This window comes from Equus caballus, chromosome 20 (genome assembly GCF_041296265.1).
Source record: "Equus caballus isolate H_3958 breed thoroughbred chromosome 20, TB-T2T, whole genome shotgun sequence".
In the NCBI taxonomy this organism is placed as follows: Eukaryota; Metazoa; Chordata; class Mammalia; order Perissodactyla; family Equidae; genus Equus; species Equus caballus.
Window position 1 is genome coordinate 24,856,151 of NC_091703.1, and position 20,633 is coordinate 24,876,783.

A 20,633-nucleotide genomic window follows, 5' to 3' on the forward strand; every position below is an offset into this window, starting at 1 on the left:
CCCGAGAAAGCCTAAGACAGGGTCTATAGGCAAACTTTAAAGGAATCTGCCCTTTAGCCTTTCATTAGGTGTTTAAAAATTATGGTACTGTCTATTATATGTTTTTCATAACTTCAAATCATCTGTAAGTCAAGTTTTTAAAAAGTGTTAGCTGCTTAAGACAAGTCAGATTGGAAGTAGTTGATCACTTTTCTTTCAAGTCTAAAATGGAATGATTGCTGGAGTTGAATATCAGTGGTTTTTATTCTAGACAATCTGAAACATGAGTAGTGGTGTTGGGAATACTTGAGTCAGCATGTGAAAAGAAAAAGGCAGTGAGTTCAGTGTCTGCCCAGTGATCAGAGCCAATTAAGCAGGGTAAGGCAAGCTAATGCTGGTATGGGCAGCAGCAATGGAGCTTTCGTCTGCCTTGTTCTCTGGATGTGGGACTCATGGTAATTACAAGAGGTCTGCAGTATCAGCAGAATGCAGTTTAGGAGTTAAGAATCAGCAAGCAGACATCTGAGTTTTCTGCACAGGAAAACTTCCTCTGTGAGACTAGCCAGGGCTGTGCATTCTGTGCTAGGAAGCATACCACGCAGTTGTTACACAGATGATTGGCTTCTCATTTGTACGATTTGCCTAGCTTAAAAAAGATAGACTTTAAAATATTGCAAAAGCAGAGTATTGCAAAAATAATAATAGATTCCTAGATACACTATGAACTTTCTCCTAAAATAAGTTGTGATTAGGTTCATTGCCCTTTCACATTTACTATTCTGAGGTCTCATTCTCTGGCGCTGTAATGATTGCTATTACTAACATGTTAGTAGATTTGTCTCCAAGCTTCTCTTAAACCTCTGGAATATGCCTATTATTAACATTATCTGGTAATTTTTAAAAAGAGAGTTTTCTGGACTTGTTACATTTTTTAAAGAAACAACCTACACAACTCTTTAAAAAGTCACGTTTTCTGCCTTTCAATATTTGTGTGTTTTCAAACTTGTGAAAGAGCTTTTAGGGTTGGTTGTATATTTTGATTTGAAATAAATGCATAAACCTGAAATAAATCTGATGGTGTACTTCCTAGGAGATACTTAACTGATTTAGAGGTAGCTGTTTGTACTCTGCGTGGAATGCTTTATTTTAATAATATTATATTGTTAATCAATAATAATTGTATTATTTCAATATATTCAATAATTACTCACTATTATTCACAAATATTTTACAAATAATACACTAATGTCTTCATATTAGGGGTCGGTGGCTTGGTGGTGTGGCTGGCTGGTGGTATTTCCCATAGGGCATTGCATTTCCCTGGTCATCTTCCCAGAGAACTTTGATAATTATCCTGTCATACTAGAACGTGGACCCCAACTCTGGACATTAAAGAATGAGGTGCTATTGGGCTATCTATCCCAGGATGTTGGAGTGATGATGAATTCCATAAACAGTAGCTGGCAGGAACCCTAAGGATCTTCTGTTGCCGGGCCTCAGATTTTCTTTTGTTTTTTTTTTTTTCCTTTTTTTCGAGGAAGATTAACCCCAAGTTAACATCTGCCAATCCTCCTCTTTTTTCTGAGGAAGACTGGCCCTGAGCTAACATCTGTGCCCATCTTCTTCTACTTTATATGTGGGATACCTACCACAGCATGGCTTGCCATGAGGCGCCATGTCTGCACCCAGGATCCAAACCGGCGAACCCCCGGCCACCAAAGCGGAACATACACACTTAACCGCTGTGCCACCAGGCCGGCCCCATGGGGCTCAGATTTTCATCCCTCTTCCTTCTCACACAGCTGTGCATGTATCAAGGTCTTAGAGAAGATGATGGGTTGAAGTTGGCCTGGAATTTGACTCTCTCCTTCAACAGCCTAATGATTCAACAATCAGGAATCATTAGAGCTTTATTGTTCCATCCAATAGCTGCTAGCCACATTTGGCTGTTTAAATTTACTAAGTTAGTTACAGTAAGATATAATTAAAAATTACATTTAAATTAAAAATTCCTCTGTTGCACTAGCCACATTGCAAAGTGTCAGTAAGCCACATGGGGCTAGTGGCTACCATTTTGAACAGCACTGCGAGTCCTTTTGGACTCTGACATCTAAAAAGATACAGTGGCCACAGGTCACATAGCTAGTTGGTGCAAAATCAAGAGTTTGGACTACTGTAGCAATTTTTCTATATCGTGCAGCCCTTCCGTTATGGGCGTCACAACTTGAGCTAAAAAGTTTGTCTTGGAGTATCCACATCCTTCTTCCAAAGTCTCTATGAGAGACGCAGTAATAGTTAGAAATTAGTTCTTATGACATAATTCTAGTTTTTCAAATATTTGTGATTTATCTGAGGCAGTTCTATGTGTGTGTGTCACATCACATGTGGTATGGTAGTGGTTTGCCACAAGTGCCACATATTGCTAACCCTGGTCTATATGATGTCCTCACAGAAGTATATATGGGGATCTAGAAGCACAGGGTATTGGAACTGGGTGGGACTTTTGAAGGTATCTAGTTTAATCTTGCACACTCATGTACAATATTCTTGACAAGGCTGTTGATGGTGAGAGAACTGCCTCATAAAAGATTTCACTTCTTTGCACAACTTCTAATTGATCTTCCGATTTTCTTTATATCAAGTTAAATTGTTCCTTCATTTAATTTCTACACATTGGTCCTAGGTGGCTCACAGAAGAACGTTTACTCCCTCTGACATGTGCAGCCTGCCAGTATTTGGAGACCGTTTTCTTGTCGAGCCTATGTCTTTTCTCCTGTAGGCTAAGTAGATCTAGTTCCGTCAGCTGTTCCTCCTGTGACATGTTTTGCAAACCTCTCACCGCCCTGCTTGCTTCCTCCTGGACTGACTCTGGGGGATGGGTCAGATCTGTGTGATTGAAAGTTTCACTTTTCATCTGAATGTATGTTACAGCTGGATGTACTGGAAGATCTCAGTAAAGCTTTCTTGAGGGAAAAAAATAGCGAGGTGTAGGAAATAGATTAACTTAATTTCCTTTGGTAAGAAGTGATATAGTTGTCTATAATAGTATTACCTTTATAATCAGACAATATGCAATTTTAAGAAAAGTGATGCTTCTCTTTATAATCACTGTATTGGGGAGAGTTTGGATCTAGTGAGTAGAACAAAACATAGCATTCTGTCCCTCTCTCTCCCTCCTTTTTTCTTCCTTCTTACATTCCATCCATTCACCAATCTTTGTGTGCCTGCTTTGTGTGAAGAACTGTGGCACTGGCGACACAATGATGAGTAAGAGTGGTTTCCTCCATGGAGGTAGGCATTAAACGAATATTTGAATTATTCTAGCAGTGGGAAGGATGCAGTAGAACCATATTTCATTCCCTGCAGTGACACTTTTATGATCTTCAGCAGGTCTTTCAGTCCTTGCTTTTGAATTTCTGAAATGGGAATGATCCTTGAGTAGCTTCCTTTTAGGATTGTTGTAAGACTTAAAATCAAAACGGTAGAACACAGTAGGGGCGATTTCTGTAAAGATCATGGCGACTGTTGCTGTAGTCATTGTTGTTCCTGATGAATAATATGAATAATACTTTTTTAGGGAGGTAGAGTGACCCGTCTACCATGCTAATTTCCTTTTCTTCTTCACCTGTTTCTTCCCCTGATCCAGTTCTTTCACCATTTTATTGTGAAATTTTTCAAATCAGACGTAGGGCCCTTCCCACGATGGTTTTGTCCCCCTTCCCAGCACTGGTAATGATGGTTATGATGATGACACAAAGTACTACACTATTAACTCATTTAATTAGTGTCTTTATAATGACACTAGGAGACAAGTGCTATAATTAATCTCCATTTTGTAGAAGAGGAGACAAGACACAGGGAGGTGAAATCCACCTAGTATCACACGACTAGTGAGGGGCGGGGTCAGAGATCTGGTAATCACTCTGGTAAGGCTAGTGTTTTTTTTTTTTTAAATCTGTATAATTAATGGAAAAAAGAAATGATACTGTTTATGAATATGAAAAATAACCTTTGCAGTTGGTGCAGCCACTATGCCAAGAGCTGGGTTTCTACAGGTAATGACGTCGTGGTCTCCTCTCAATCCAGTCTAATGGCAGAGCCGCCATGAGTTGTTGGAAGGATTGAAGTTATAAGATAAACATTTCATTTCTAACTATTCCAGTAAATTTGTTTCAGTACAGGAAAGTTATATTGTGTATCTAATTTTACTTAGAATAAACCTTGACACATAAACAGTTGCTTTTTTCCAGCAAGATAAATAATTCCAGCAAGTGAGCACTACCTATTTTGAAGTGTCTTACTGTTTACAGATTTATTTCCTTTTCCTTTAGCGGAGGAAAATAATTTGGTGGAAATGCATCAAGAATTGTTTACTTTAACCACAGAATATATTCTGAATAATGGTAGCTCTTGGACTATTTATGGTAAGGTATGTGTAGTTACATTTCCCCCCGAGTCATCTTATCACTTAAAAAAAAATTGTCCCTTCAATACTTTTTCCCCTTTATCTCTTTCACTTCTTTTGTCTAAATTTATCAGCACATCACAAAAAGTGCAAATTGAAACCTCAACAAGGGGCCATGAGTTCACCCAGGTGGCTCACATCAGTTTGTGGTGTGTGCATGTGTGGACACATTTCTGTGCATTGTTGCCCCCAAGCCCATTGCCTTAAGTATATGCATTCTTGTGGTGGGGGTGGGGTGAGGAAGTCACCAGGCAGGGTGTAGAGGATGCAGAAACAAGGGGCCACCACAACACCATTAGTCAACATTGGTTGAATGACAGAGGAAAGAATTTTTGTACATGAAAAACAAAGGCATCCTCCATTTGCAATAACATGGATGGATCTTGAGGACATTATGCTAAGTCAAATGAGTTAGACAAAAGAAGACAGATACTGTGTGATCTCACTTATATGTGGAATTTAAACAACAATGAAAAATCAAGTTTATACATACAGAGAACAGATTGGTGGTTCCCAGAGGCAGGGTGTAGAGAGGGTCAAGGGGTATAAAATAAATAAGTCAGGGGGATGTAACGTACAGCTTGGTGAGTATAGTTAATAATATTGTGTATTTGAAAATTGCTAAGAAAGTAGATCTTAGAAGTCCTTATCACAAGAAAAATTTTTTTGTAACTACAAATGGTGACGGATGTTAATTAGACTTATTGTGGTGATCATTTTGCAATGTAAAAATATTAATCATGTATACCTCAAAGTAATAAAAGTAATGTTATATGTCAGTTATACCTCAATAAAAACAGAAAAGAAGAAAGAACAAAGGTATCCTCTGTGATAAATGCTTAGTACCACTGAAAATTTCTTGCTCCAGGCTTTCTGGCTTCTTTGGACTGGGTAAGGCCTTTTAAATTTAAAAAGAAAAAAAAACAAGCCAAGGTAAAATAAACTATTTTCAGTTAACTCTCCTTGTGGCCATTCCTTGATCAATATCTCTGTGAATAAGGTTGTTAATTTAGGACTGCCTCGAGATAGTGTGAGGGAGTTTCCAGTTTTGTTTTCATTTATTTTTCCTGTGAAAGAATTTTAAAAATACAGCTTTTAAAAAATGTATTTTTATGATAAATAAATTATACTTGATTTTGAGAATCTCTTTAATGATCATTCCTATATTATTTGCTTTTTGAATCAGTGATCTGCCTGAGCATTGCAAGCCACTCTTAAATTAGCATTACTCTAAAGTGGCTGTTATGGATGATAATTTTATAGAGGATGGAGGAAACAAGGAAATTGCGTTTGTCCTCCTGTTGAGGTAAGACATGAGCAAGTGGGAAGATGGTTTCCAGCTGAGTGATGAAGCCTGTTGTTCATGCTGTTGTGTGTTGACTTGTTCTCCTGGATGGTACTTTGACTGTGGGGGTCCTTGTAACTTCCATATCCCCAATTCTGAATATGATTTTGTGCCTTGCCCTCCTCCCACAGTTTCTGCGCTGTGGTTATTTCTCGACTAAGGGGCAGGCGACACTCAAGCTTTTCCGTGTTTGAGATCCATCCCCTTCAGCGTATGCAGATGCCCTGTGAAAAAGCTTGAGCAGATTTATTTTGACAGCACTGACTGGAGGGTTGCCCCATTTTTTTCCAGGAAAAATGAAAATAGTTCTGCTGGTTTTTTTTTTTTTCTTAGACTATTTGATAAAAGCCACCATGGTATAAACTTAGTAGGATTATAGCATTATTTTCAAAAATCTTCACTTGCTCAAAGAATTACAGAGCTGAAAGGAAGAGGTCTTTGATGACCAGTCACCTGTGCCCTCATTTCCTAAAGCACTGGGAGCAAAACCATCCCAGGAAAATAAGTAAATATATTTTAATCTTTAGGCAGTTTCCCTAACCTAGTGGTAACTTAGTCTGTGTTTTTGTTTTAACAGGAAGTTAGATGACATTCTTCCTTAACCTGAAAGCATAGAATGATAGAGCCACAGGGTCATTCAGAAGTGATCTTGGTCACTGTCTGCAGAGATGAGGAAATGGGCTCAGAGAGGCTAATTGGCTCACGCAACACCCAGTAGCTAGTTAAGGGCAGAGTTGAACACAGGACCCACATCTTCTGACGGCCAGTGCAGTGTTTTCTCCACCACATGGAGTCGTTTAGTTTAAGCCATCTTGTTCCCAGCTGATTAACAGTTTTCATGTTACTAGCCAGCTGATGAGAGAGGCTGGTGAGAAATTTCGTTGAGGAGGTTGTGTTATTCAGCAAACACTTTGGGGAGGGAGGATCCCAAGATGAAGATGATTAAGGCATGGTCCTGCCCTCAGGGAACAAACAGTCCAGAAAAAGGTTTACAGGCATATTGACAGTTAAGCATTATGCAGAATTGAGATTTCTTACAGTTCTTTCTAGCCCAATGATTCTAGCTGCTTTTTCTAAAAAAAGTTTATTTTCACATTTCTACAAATGCAAGTGCCTTATGGTTAAACTGTAATAAAAGGAGAAGTTGTGGTATGTGGTGTCTACCAAGGGGGCTTGTAGGCTGGTGGGCTGGTTATCGCCCAAGTCTCATATCAACAGGGTATCATCAAGTAGGTGGTCAGAATGGAAATCTGGATGGTTTGGGTAAATGGCAACAAATAGACCTTGGGGGGCAAGCAGTCAACAGGAATGTGGGGCATTTTGAGCATGGGCTGGGGCTGAGAGTGAGTCTAAAGAGGCAGAGAGAAGTGATGAAAGTTGCAGCTATAGCTGCCAACCAAAGAAAGGGTGGTTTGTACATGCACTTTTGCCACTGATTATCAATGTGGCGCTGGTCACCACAGTGCCTGTGGAGAGGCCATCTTTTGACACACTGAGGTTTTCTGTCAACTGCACAGCGTGGCGTTTGCTGGGCTGCTCAGAGACGTGCTGCGTATCTGGGTAAAAGGATGGTTTGTTGTCTGGCTTATCTCTAGTATATTTTCTCCCCTGTGCCATCATCTCTTTTCCACGTAATGCATTCTTAGGCCTTCCCTCACTCAGCTGCAGTTTTCCTGGAGAATCCATGAAATTTGAAATCTTAATTTGACACTTAAAATAGGCAGATACACTTGCTTCAAACATATACACAAATTTAAGATAAATTCAGGTTTATTTCCTTTCATTTAAATGGCTGTGTGTGTGTGAGTAGGGGGACGGGGAGAGATGTACAGATTTTTTCCTGGATTATCATTTGATATTAATGCTGTCATCTAGTGCACATTTGGCTGATTTAAGAACATTGGGGGGGGAAAATAATACATTTTTTAAGCAATGAGAAAAGGGGTCATGTTTCTGAATTTTAGTTTACTGCAAAAGAACCATGGCTGAAGAAAGAACTTTAAAAATTAATAAACAAAACAATTATAATGTTTTTTCTGATATAGGTGGAACTTTGTGCCTCCAATGGTGAGACCCAATGATATTCATGACTGGGACCTGTTCCTTCAAGAGCTCTCAACTAGGGAAAATTCATTTGTTTTTGCTCAGAATTCACAGTGATGATGTGCCTCTTTGATGACCCAGTGGCAAAGAAACATCTTTAATCATACAAACTCACAAATAGAGAAATCAATGTATATATTCCTCTCTTCCCCTAAAGGTCTTCCCACATAAGACTGTCAGTAGAGTCCTTGATTTGAGTTAATCCTTTTCTTAATGTGAAGTGCTTAAGGGGATAGACCCGGTGCATCTTTTAATTACTGACTAGCCTGTTACCTAATGGAAATAGGCTTGTTTTTGAAAGCGTGATGTTAACGAGGCCCATTTATGTGATAATCACATGCAGAGGACACAGGCTTCCTGCATTCTGGTTGTAAAAGGAAAGATTTAGGTCAGGCAATTGCCTCCTTTCTGCAAGACACTGTGCTAAGTGACTTGTGACATGGATAAGCTCTTTGAGGTGCATGTAAATGGTGGCTCAACATGAGAAGACTTTGAGGAGTAATAAGATCACCCATGGTACAAGCCCCACTAGTTGGTTTGAGGTAGCGATGAGAGCCACTGGTAATGAGAGGCTCACCTCATAGGGTGCTACAGCGGTCAAGGGTTTAGAAACTGAGGGATGTGGGTTCAAATTCTAACTCAGTGTCACTCGGGGCAAGTTCAATTAAACTTCTCTGAGTCTTGGTTTCCTCATCTATAACACAAAGATTATGGTATCTTCCTCACAGGGTTAAATGCAGTAAGATAAGTGTCTTGCCATTCCTGGCTTATAGCAGACTTCAAAAATATGCCCCCTCCTTTCTTCCCTCTTCGCAGGCGGTTCCTAAGAGGAAGAGCAGCTGTGAACTGGAGTGTCGAGAGAAGGCCTATCTTTTGATATTTATCTGAAGGGTACCTTTTGATATTTATCTGAGTGGTCCAGAAGGCAAGGCCAATGGTGGTGGCTGGAAAAATGCCTGGGTTTCCTAGCTGTGCAGGTGTAATCTGTTGTGACAGTTGTTTCCAGTACATCTGCTAATTAAGGATTCTGGGCTTCCCATCTTCAGGCTGTGCCAGAATGTGGATGTAACCTGCCCATGCGCTAGACAAGCCTCTCAACAGCCGTGGTCCCTTTGACCAGGGGGGCTGGTGGGAGACCTGAATAGCCTTCTTCTGTTGGGGATGGGTGTGTGTGTGGTGACTGGTGTGAGTCGGGTTTCTGGAAGTGGTTGGAAATTGGCAAGTTCTGTAAAAATCTAAGAGGTATTGAAACCAGGTATCAACCCCTAGTGCTTAATCATTCGGAAAATATAATAGGCTGACTTCTAATAGTGGAAAATGAAAGTTCTGTCAACTTATTAAATTTGAAAATAACACTAATGAATGTGTAGGGAGGCTTGGGTGGAACCTGTTCCACGTAGGCCCTTCATGTCATTGTTAGAGAACTCGGCAACCAAATTATGGCTGGAGGAAATTTTATTTCCAATTCTAGTTGATTTATTGGTATGTTAAGGGAATTAAAAAATTCTTTAGCTTGGCCTTTCAGAGAGCTATTATTACTCTTTGAACTATGACCGTTATTGTTATTATCATTAGATAGCTAATATTTATTGAATTGTTATTGTTCACTAGGCTCCATGCTGAAAAGCTTTTACATACATACTCTCATTGAATCTTCACAGCGCTCATAGGAAGTAGATACTGTATTTTCTGCATTTACAGCTGAGGACGTGAAGTGTAGGGAGATTAGATGATTGTGGCCCAAGGCACACCTACTAAGGAGAGGAGCTGGCACAGGTGTGTCTGTCTTGGAAACACCACACTGTCGGCCTACAATTATGTCTGTAGGGATTGTCTGACTTGCAGAATTCATGTGCGGCTTCCATTTCTGTTCTTATCCTCTATTCCTCTCTGTCCTTAGTTCTCTATGTTTACCTTGAAATCTCCATGTAAATCATGCTGACTTAGCACAGTCTATGGTGAAACCACCTAGCATTTTGTGGGAAAAGAAATCAGCCTGTAAGGGGAAGTCCACGCAGGCCCTGGCTCTCCCACTGCCCATTCCGTTTTAGGTTCTCGCTGTTTAGACCATTACGCATCTTCCTTTATGCTTTTCCTTCCTGCATGTCATTGGAAGGATTAGAATCAGTCTTCCTGCCATGAAGGTTTCTCAGGGAATAAAAGAAGACACTTTAAGTCTGGTGATGGAATTTTGACTCATCCCCCTTTCTTCTAAAAAGCTTTACCCAGTTTATGTTCCCTACCCCTGGCTGTGCTTAATGGTACTGGCCAAAATTTTTGTCAGGATTAAGACTGGGAATTTTTGGCACTCATATCTTAAGCTCCTGTTAAAACTTACAATTTGAGGACTTTTAAAAGAAATCACTTATGAAGGAAATATTTCTGTAACAGTGGCTGTCGAAATGATAATCCACATGATGCAACACAGACAGTAACCTTTGGGCAGATAACCTGTAACAGAGCAGAACTGGCCTTATGCTACTTTTGCCTTTAAAACACCACCTACATCTTCACATCTTCATCATCATCAGGAAACATGTATAAAGCCCCTGACTATATATAGCATTTTGAGATATCACTAAGGTGGAGAATGTTTGAATGTCTCTGCTCACTAAAAGGAAACATCAGTTTAGACTTGCCCAGACTGCATTTTAAAAGACCAGGCTAACCAAGTCATCCCTAAGAAGCCCTTCTAAATTCCAAGGAGCATAAATTCCAAGATTTATGATACAGTTCTAATTTTATGCATTTCCTAAATATTGAATAATACTTTTGGCCCCATATATAATGTATAGAGTATATTTACGCTTATTTCACAGGAACGAACACATATTCAAACAATTTTAAATTACTTTAATGGTTTATGTTTTATCTTTGTTTTTATAACGTTGTCGTGTCTCAGCTCTGATTTAGTAATGTTTGAGGATGCAACCACTAAATTTAATATCCTTCCTGGGGGGGCAGATTATATAATTTATATATATAATTATGTTGTATATATTGTATGTTATATATGTAATTTGTGTGTGTGTATGTATTGGAAACATTGATGATCCTCTAATCCTATAGTTTCTAGAAACATATTGGAGTTAAAAAGTAGGATAATCAACTCCTTTTAACTGCTTATAGAAAACATAGCACCATGCATCAATGATCCATAACATAGGAATTCAGGCTTCCTTGCTTGTAAAATGAATAAAATTATGTTCCTTTGCAAGTATCACAGTGTTTCTGGGATTCAGTTTCCTCATTCTCAAAATGAAGGAATTTAACTGACAACTTCAAATGTCAGCTTTAAACTGATTGAATTGTCCTGTTAATCTCTTGGGTCGTGCAATTTAGTGCTATAACTAGAGTTAGCCTGAGTGTTTCAAAAGCAAGATTAACTGAAGCTCTTTCTCCAGCTGTCGGGTGGGGAGATTATTCATGAATGTTGCCCCGTCATTTGAATCCGGTTTGCTGATGAATAAGCAAACTCCATTATTCTGAGGCCCCCTCCCTAATGGAACCCCAGCCTCACCTCCACATCCTCTTCGCCGTCCAGTTGTGGAGCCAGTATCTTGCCAGACATCAGGGGCATTGTTGAGATGTGGAAGGTCTGAGTCACAGGGCCCAAAGGACAGACCCTGGCACCAACTTTATTCATCCAGTCAGTATTTCCAAGACCCAGCTCTCAGCTCGCTTGAATTTGAACATGTAGGATTTACGTGTAGTTTTTTTTCATTTTCAGTTTCCCTTTTTATATCTTCTTAATTCCTACTCTTCTTTTCCGACTAAACTATAGATTTACACTGTAAAATGGACTGTCATTAAGCTTTCTCTGCCTTAATTTCCTCAACTGAAGAATGGTGACACTAATACTAGCCCCTTTATTCACTGTGATCTGGGGAGGAAAAGTGAAGGTAACTGATGCCATAAAGTCCTTTGAACTTAGAGCAGGAGGGTAGTTCGATTGTAATAAGAATCTTCTATCTTTCTCTATTTTTATGTGACATTTAAAATGTTAACTTTGAATATGCACCAGGGAGGGCAATCTCATTTTGAATGTCATTGACAGAATCATGGCCTAGAAGATCTTAGAGTTGCATTCAAAAACCAAGAAGATGTGTTTAAGAACTAAGACCAAGCCATCGACTATTTCTTTTCAGAGAATATGTGCAGAAATAGGAGAGTTAGATGGTAACTGTAGGGCATAATACAAAAAGAAGCTATACTTTAAGATTTTAGAAATCTATTTTGTGTGTATCCTTTCAAGAGAAAAAGTGTAACATAGTTCATGAATGTTTTAATGTATAGTGATTTTTTTTTCTCTAGAGCTGTATGATTCAATAAAGAAGCCACAAGTCGCTATTTTAATTAAAATGAATGAGAGTTAAATATAATTAAAACTTCAGTTATTCAGTCACAGTCACATTTTAAGTGCTTAGCAGCCACATGTGGTTAATGGCTACTGTATTGGAGTGTCCAGGTATGGAACATTTCCGGAAGGTTCTATGAGTGGCACTACCCTAGAGGAACTGAGAAAAGGTAAAAGAACATCCCCATCCTTGTCCTTCTCACAGTTGCTTTTTAAAATTTAAATAGACTCTCTGGCTTTATAGTATTATGTTTTAAATGAACTTTTGAAATTATTAAAGGAAACACAATGTGGTTGTGCAGGAAAGCACACCTCACTCTAAAACATGATTTGTTTCTCTGCTGAGAACAAATCTGCCCTTCAGGATAACACTTGGAAAATCCTGGAACCAGTTGTTTGCTTTCAGAGTTGTACTTCTTCCAGAAATATTTTCTTACTTACTCGGTAACATATTACCCAGACCAGTCCAGTAGTCACTTAATCAGGTACCATATTGAACTGTTATGTAATATTTCATGGATATAAACTAAACTACTTCCTTAGCAAAATAATGAATCTCTTATATTTCAAATTCACTCTATCCACCAATCCATTTGGGCTTTATCATCAAAGTATAACCAGAATCTGACCACTTCTCATCACTCCCACTGACCACTACGGTCCCAACCATCATCATGTCTCTTGCGAATTATTGCAGCTGCCTCCTGACTGGTTCCCTGCTTTCACTCTTGCCCTCTCACCCGCTTTTCAGTGTGTTCTCAGCATGGCAGCCAGAGAGATCATTTTAATGTCAGGTCACATCCCTCTTGTGCTCAAAATCCTCCAGTGGCTTACCTTTTTATTCCAAGTAAAAGCTAAAGTGTGGACAGTAGCCTATAAGCCCTCACAGATCTCACAGCCTCCCTCACCCCCACCTCATCACCCCTCTGACTTCACCCCTGCTGACTCTCTGCAAGCACAGTAGGCTCTTATTTATCCTTCGATAACTGCAGGCATATTCTTGCCTCAGGGCCTTTGCATTTGCTGTTCCCTCTGCCTGGATCACTCTAGGGTCCGACAGATATTCATATGGCTCATTCCTTCTTTTCCTTTAGACCTTTTTCAACATCACTTCATAAAGAGGTCTCGCCAAACTATTTAAAGATGCTATCTACCCATCACCCTTCCCCCAATCCCACAGAGCAATCGCTGTTTCCTCTCCCTGCTATATTTTTCTCCATAGCACTTATCTCCATCTGGTATACCACATGTTGAACTTATTTATTTGCGTGTAGTCTGTCTCCTCCCAGTAGAATATAAGTGGCTTGAAGGCAGAGCTTTCTGTCTTTTTATCCTTAGTGTTTAGCACAAGGTAGGCACTCAATAATTATTTAAATGAATGAATAAATAAATGAATGAATGAAAGAAATAATTACTCAAATCTTTAATGGCAATTATGATAAATGCTACAAGAAAAAAAATATGATAGGACGAGTGCATTTGAAAGAGAATTATATTTTTTGGAACCAAAGAGTGCTAATCCAATTGAAATTCATTTTAGCAAGAGAAAAACAAAGACACATCTTCTAGCATAATCCTGCCACTACCTACTTCCTCTGGAAGATTACTCTGCTTTCTGCCTGGCTCTACAAGATGCCTTGGTTCCTCACCTTCCCACTGTTTTTTTTTTTTTTTTTTTTTAAAGATGTTTTTCCCCCAAAGCCCCCTGGTACATAGTTCTGTATTTTTGGTTGTGTGTCCTTCTAGTTGTGTATGTGGGATGCCACCTCAGCATGGCTTGATGAGCGGTACCATGTCCACGCCTAGGATCCAAACCGGCAAAACCCTCGGCCACGCAAGTGGAGCTCGAGAACTTAACCACTCGGCCATGGGGCTGGCCCTCCTTCCCACTCTTGAAGAGCTGCATAGAGGGGCGTTTGAACCAGGGCTCCCGGGGTTGTATGTGGATAACTTCAAAAAGAAAGTGAGGCTCCAGGTTTGGCTGGTCCTTTTGCAGACCAGCCAGTCCTTTGCTGTCCTGCCAGCCCACTCAAAGATGGCAGAAGAAGGACCCTCTTGGTTTTGGAGCTGAGCTGCCATGGGTATGTGTTTGTTTTGAGAGAGCAGGGGCCATGGGTGAAGGACCCAACCTTCATAGTTTGCTGCCTTGGGAAGGGAGGCAATGACTTTTAGAAATAGAGAAGCACAGAGTTCCCAGCCCCATGTTAGGAAGTGATTGATGCCAGACTGGGGCACCCGACCTGTTTCTGGCATAGTGGGGCAGAGGGGAAGGCTTGGGCATGGTCTGTAGCAATAAAGATAGAGGGGTCACTTACGGTTTGCTGATTTGCTGGTTCCCACTGAGGCAGAGAGGAGGAGGTGCGGCTGCGCAGAGAGCCTGAGTTGTTAATTTCTACATTAAAGGGGACAGCAGCGGTGGAATTTATGCCTAAAGTTGTCAACAACTCTTCACTTCCTCCTATTGTAGGAAGGCTGGGTGTGGCTTAAAAAGCTCTGCCCCCAAATTTCACTTTATCTTGAAACTTTGTACGGTTTGGAAAAATGCTAACGTGGAATTCTTTTAGCAGATGAATGATGTTTCTATGTTCCCTGAGCAAAACACTTCTCCACATAGCCAATCTCATTTATCTGAAGCTTCAAGAAAGAAAGACAGGCTCTTTAAAAAAAAAAAAAAAAAATGTTTCCTCTCTTTGGCATGTCTTTTCAATATGCCCTGGTTTTTAAAGATAGGTTTCCTTCTGTTTAAATTGTCTATTAATTGTCACTAAAATGACATTATTTCTGTATTTTATATAATATCCACCTCTTCAGTACCCAGACCCATCCTTTGTAAATTGTTCAGTTTTGTGGCTTTAACTCTGTTGCCCTGTTGGTACAATCAAGGGCAAAATCAAGATATAGAAAGCCATAGTATATCTGAAATCATTCATTAAAGGGGATTTTGCTTACCCTGCATCCATGGCTAGAAGTGACATTCCCAGCCTGTGGGGAGTTGCAGAAGACTAGAACTGGAACCCTGCCTTTCTCTAATGAATTAGTGAGTGCAGAAGTTCTCTGAACACAGTAGGCCAAAGACAGGGATGTCAGCACTTGGCACTTTTCTATGTGTCCTCTCGAGGTTATCTTGTTCCGTGTCTCTTCATTTTGGCAGGTGAGTTGGGAATTAACTAGTAGATCTATTTGAAGTGGGTCGAGGTGAGCTGCAAACAACAGATTTTCAGGTACTTTCCTTATTCAATATGACTAATACATAGGATAGATGTCAATTATGTGATAAGCAACAGGAATAAACAGGTGTAACGGAATTTTTATAATCAGGTTCACAGACTATAGCAACTTTTTATTCTAAGAGACTGAATTTTCACAGCTGAAAAGGGGACGAGAAAGAACAATAAAACTTATTGCATTCATTCATTCAACAGATATCTGAGTACCTATTTTGTGCCAGACACTGGGAAATATACCTTTGAGTAGGACAGATGTGGCCCCTGCTCCCAGGCACCTTACAGTCTGGTGGGGCAGGTGGATATTAAATATATAATTCCACAGATAATTAAAATTGGGATAGGTATTACTAAGGGAAAGTGCAAATACTGTGAGAGCATGTGATAGGAAGACTTGCTGTAGTCTGGGCTTTCTTCAGGAAGTCTTCTAGGTTGGGATCTGAAAGATGATAGGTGTGATCCAGGTAAAGGTAAAGAAAGGAAGGGGAAGGGGAGAGCATTTGAAGCAGAGGGCGGCTCAGGAGCCCTTCACTTAAAGGACCATCAGAAGGCCAGTGTGGCTAGAATGGGAGGCCAGTGGGGAGAAGAGGGAGTGAAGTGAGGCTGCAAGTCCGGGCAGGGACCAGGGTAGTCATACAGAGCCACTGAAGAGCTTGAGCAGAGAAGCGATATGATAATGTTTGGGTTTTTAGAAGATCACTTCAAGATCCTGTATAGACAGTTGATTTGGTGAGGCAAGAGTGGATCTGTTAGGAGGCTATTGCAAGTGGTGCAGGAGCGAGATGATCGTGGCTTGGAATAGAGTCATTGTAGTCAAGATGGAGGAAGTGACTGGATTTAAGAAATGTTTAGACCATGTAAACTTGCTGAAGGATGGAGATAGGGAGTAAAAGTGACAATGCCTGATTTCTGGCTTCACAAACTGTGTGGATGGCCATGCCCATTATTGAGCTCAAACTCTTGGAGGAGGAACAGATTCTGGAAGAAAGATCACAAGTTTAGTCAAGGACATGCTGAGTTTAAGGGTCAGAGAGACATCCAAGTGGACATAGATGAATAGATCTGATGATCCTAGAGAGGTCTGGGCTATGCATGAACTTGGGAGTCATCTGGGGTCCATTGAAGTCATGGGAGAGAATGGAAGGCAGGAGGGAGTGGGGAATGGACGTGCAACTAGGCATGACCAGAGAGGTGGATGGAAAACCTGTGGAAAAGAGAATTCCAAGCATGAAGGTTTGAGCCAATGCTAAGGAGAGATCTAGTTCAGCTGTGAAATCTAAGTGAGCTGTGCCCAATGCTAAGGCATAATCTAGTTGGGAAATGCTGAAAACTATACAAGGGATTTAGCAACAAGGAGGTGATTGGGACCTCAGGAGTAATTTCAGTGGAGTTATGGGGTCAGAAGCCAATTTTGAACAGTAGAGGAGAGAATTTGAGGCAGGAAAATGAAGACATCAAGTGCAGATCCTTTTTGGAGAAGGTGGGCTCAGAGGAAGGAGGGAGTTAGCTGGAGCCGCAAGAAGTCTGTAGAATTTAAGATCTAGCTGTAGATCTTGTATCTCTATGTTTGGACATTTAGCTATGGAAGGGAAGGCGTAGTCGAAGGGAAGGCGTAGTCAGTCACTTAAGGTTCCTGCAATGGTGGGCGGAATATAATCTAGAGCGCAGGTGAAGGGATGGGCATTTTCCTCCAGCACTTCAGAAAGAGAGGTGGAGGGTCGGCCCCTTGGCCGAGTGGTTAAGTTCGTGTGCTCCGCTTTGGTGGCTCAGGGTTTCACTGGTTCAGATCCTGGGCACGGATGTGGCACTGCTTATCAGGCCATGCTGAGGCAGCATCCCACATGCCACAACTAGAAGGACATACAACTAAAAATATAGGAGAGGTGGGATGCAGGCGCAGGGCCAGGCAGGTGTGGAGGTTTGGAGTGGGAGGGTCAGTGATAGCATTCTCATCATTTCTGTTTATTCGGTGAAGTAGGAGGCAGAGTCGTTTTCCCAGATGAAGGAAGTGTGGAATCAGCTTGCTGGGTTAGATCAGTTCTCCAGCTGTCCTTGGCAGCTACCACCGCAAACACAGAATAGGCGGCTAGGTGGGTTCATCCAGGGTTGAGGTTTTTTTCTGTAGGCGTAATGAAAGGACAAGAACACACAGGCTGAAGATATTAACAATGGAGGTGAGATTTCAGTGGGATGAAGGCAGGCTAGGGCTGATGGAGAGGGAGAATGTAGAATGGTTAGTGACCCCGCAGTGTCAGGGGGCAAGAAATAGTGTGGTGGTGGGTAGCTGAGTGGGGGAACACAAGCCTCTTACTGTAATGTGTATGTAAATCACCTGGGGATCTTATTAAAGTACAGATTCTGTTACAGCAGGTCGGGGTGGGGGCGGCCTCAGGTTCTGCATTTCTGACAAGTTCCTGAGTGATGCCTACTCTTTTGGCCCATGGAGTACACTTTGAGGAGACATTGGAAGGTTGTAGTCAGAGAGTGGGGTGCCTGCATTAGAAATCCTGGAGGTGTTGCAGTTTTAAGCAACAGATGACATGGCCTGGAGAATGACAGAGTGGACCAGGAGGTGAAAGAATGGGAAGTCCACCTGATTATTGAGTCTCTCAGCATGCACGACAGTGATGGCAACAGTGTTCTAAGCACCTTGTGTATATTATGTTGTTTAATCCTCTCGATAGCCCACAATGAGTACGTATTATGATCGCTTATTTTACAAATGAGGAAAGTGAGGCACAGAGAGGCCTTTCTCTAAATCGCCCATGCTTGTGAGTGGTGGAGTAAGGTTCAAACTTTGGCAGTGCAACTCCAGTACCTCTCCAGAGTCCAGTGCCCTTGTGTGAGCGGAGTCATTACTGACCCCTGATGACAGAAGTGGAGGGGGGCATAGAAAAATTTTGAGCCAGGTGTTAGTGTCACTTGTGAATAAAGTTAAGAGTGTCAAGAGAGTGCTAGAGTTTTTACAAGTTATCCCATTTAATCCTCATAACTGTCTCACAGAGGTTACGCCATACCCATTTTACAGGTAAGGAAAGTAAGATTCAGAGAGGTTAGGTAATGAAGTCGGGGAGTTGGCAAGTGAATTCAGATTGGTCTGAGTCCAACGCCCGTTCTTCCTCTTTATCAGGTTTCGCTACATCACCACATAGAAATGAAATTCTCTTCCAATTCTCAGGTAGGCTGTAGTTACCATGGGAATAATCTCTTCCTTAAGCACAGATTAAGCTACATCCTGGAGATGGTGTGTTGTGAACAAAGCTGTGCCCAGGAGACGGGGCATCTGGGCTTGGCTTTCTCTCCAATTGGCAAGTTTGCACATGTCTCTGTAGGTCTAACTTTTTCATCCCTATAGGTCACTTTCAGAGCTATATTCTATGAGGACAGTTATAATGGCTCCTTTTATATTAATGTCTGCTATGGGTTTAGCACTTGATACATTATCTCTAGTTCTTACGCAAGGATAAATATTGTCTCCAGTTTAGAGGTGAGGCTACTGCAGCCTGGAGATTTAAAGTTACCCGCCTGCGACCTCTCAGCTCACAAAATGGCAAAGCTGGGATTTCTTCTGAGGTTTGTCTGACTCCAAAGCTCACGTTCTTTTCATCCTACTACGCTGCCTCAACCTCTTCTATAGCCCCATGGTGGGTCATGTTTCACAGGTGCAGATGGTGCCATAAGCCACTGGTTATCAAACTTTCAAATCCTGGACCCAGAGAAGAAATACATTTTATATTGATTTTGAGAAGCACCCCCCTACACACACACGTATGTGCACACATACGCACGTCCTGCATGTACACCATGTGCACACTGATGTCTCTGAAACAAGAGTTTCCTAAAACAATGCTTATGGTTTCTACTTGCAATGCACTTGATCTTTTTTCCACTTTCAGTTCAGTTAGGCTTTTTTATGAACATGCTTGTTAAACTCTACTGAATTGATTTAAGCCCCACCAATGGGCTACAGCCCTGTAAATTATGTGCATACCTGGATTCCTTGATATAATCACTCCAAATCTTCTTTTGTCCTTCTATCCCTATTTCTTATCTCTGAATTTAGTGAAGACTCTCTCTCTATCCGATTATTTACGTAACAATATTAAATCTAAATCCATCCCCCCACCATATGCAAAGTGGAAGAATATTTCATAAATCTACTCTAAGAGTAGGAAAGAAGATGTGTACTTTTTTCATTTGATGAAAATGATAATATAACAAAAGGGGAAGAATAAGGAAGTGACATTGTGCCTCCTTTGGTTGAGAAGATGAGGATATAAGGCCAGGAAACATTGGCTGGCAAATTGAAATGGTATTGGTTGGGCTGGGACCGTAGCAGTAGAATTTCGATAAAAGATAAGTGGAGCTTAGTTCCTGCTCCCACTCTGCCAGATGGCCAGTTGTTAGCTATTATTATCATTATACTTATCCAAGGATGTTTATTGGACTCCTTTATGTGCCAGGTCTTGTTCTGAGTATGTCACATACGTTATCTTAGTAGGTGATATTGTCCCCATGTTTTTACAGAGGAGGAGACTGGAGCATGGAAAGGCTAAGTAACCCGCCCAAGTTCACACAGCTAGTCATGAGTGGTCTAATGGGAATTCATACCCAGGCTCTCTGCCTCTAGAGCCAGCGTTCTTTGTCGCTAAGCCATAACTGTCATTTGTCTTTCCTTTCAAGTAATTCTCTGTGGTCTTTGTTGGGTGCCATGCTCCTGGCATGTTGGGTTCTCCCCCCTGGATTTTGGCTCTTGAGAGGGGTCATGTGAATGAAAAGATTGGAGTCCATTCACTCCATAGGGCGAGCCAGGAGGGACTCCCCACTAGTTTTTGCTTCTCATACATGAGGAGTTGATTTGTTCTTTGGTTTCTGTCCCTCTTGAGCTCTAGTTTTTATTTATTTTTTTTTATTTTTATGAGAGCTGCTCATTTCCTTTAAATAAATTTGTTTGTGCTTAAGATTCTGTTGCTTGAAACAAAGAGTGTTCCTTAATGAAGGCATATAAATTGTTTAACCCTTCCTGGTCTTTTTTCTCATTTGTAAAATAAAGGAATTGGGTACATCTATGTCCAGATCCTTCTTAGCTGTGTGATTTTTAGCTAGAGTTGGGTTCTAGTGACTTGAGACTGGCTGGCCCTGTGTTTGAAGCAGGAGAAA

General features: G+C 40.9%; 2 protein-coding genes across 23 annotated transcripts in view; one reads left to right on the forward strand and one right to left on the reverse strand.

Annotated features, from left to right (window-relative positions):
- The window catches only part of CMAH (cytidine monophospho-N-acetylneuraminic acid hydroxylase), a 351,661-nt gene extending 336,947 nt beyond the window's left edge, over positions 1-14,714 (reverse strand). For 2 of the 3 annotated variants that reach the window (XM_070244995.1, XM_070244986.1), the window contains exon 1: positions 14,565-14,714. The gene's annotated coding sequence lies outside the window, so the exon portion shown is untranslated. The remainder of the gene's footprint in view (positions 1-14,564) is intronic. The other variant, XM_070244988.1, reaches the window with a different exon arrangement.
- CARMIL1 (capping protein regulator and myosin 1 linker 1) overlaps positions 1-20,633 on the forward strand; it is a 312,491-nt gene that overhangs the window by 90,839 nt on the left and 201,019 nt on the right. The gene's annotated exons all lie outside the window — the stretch shown is intronic.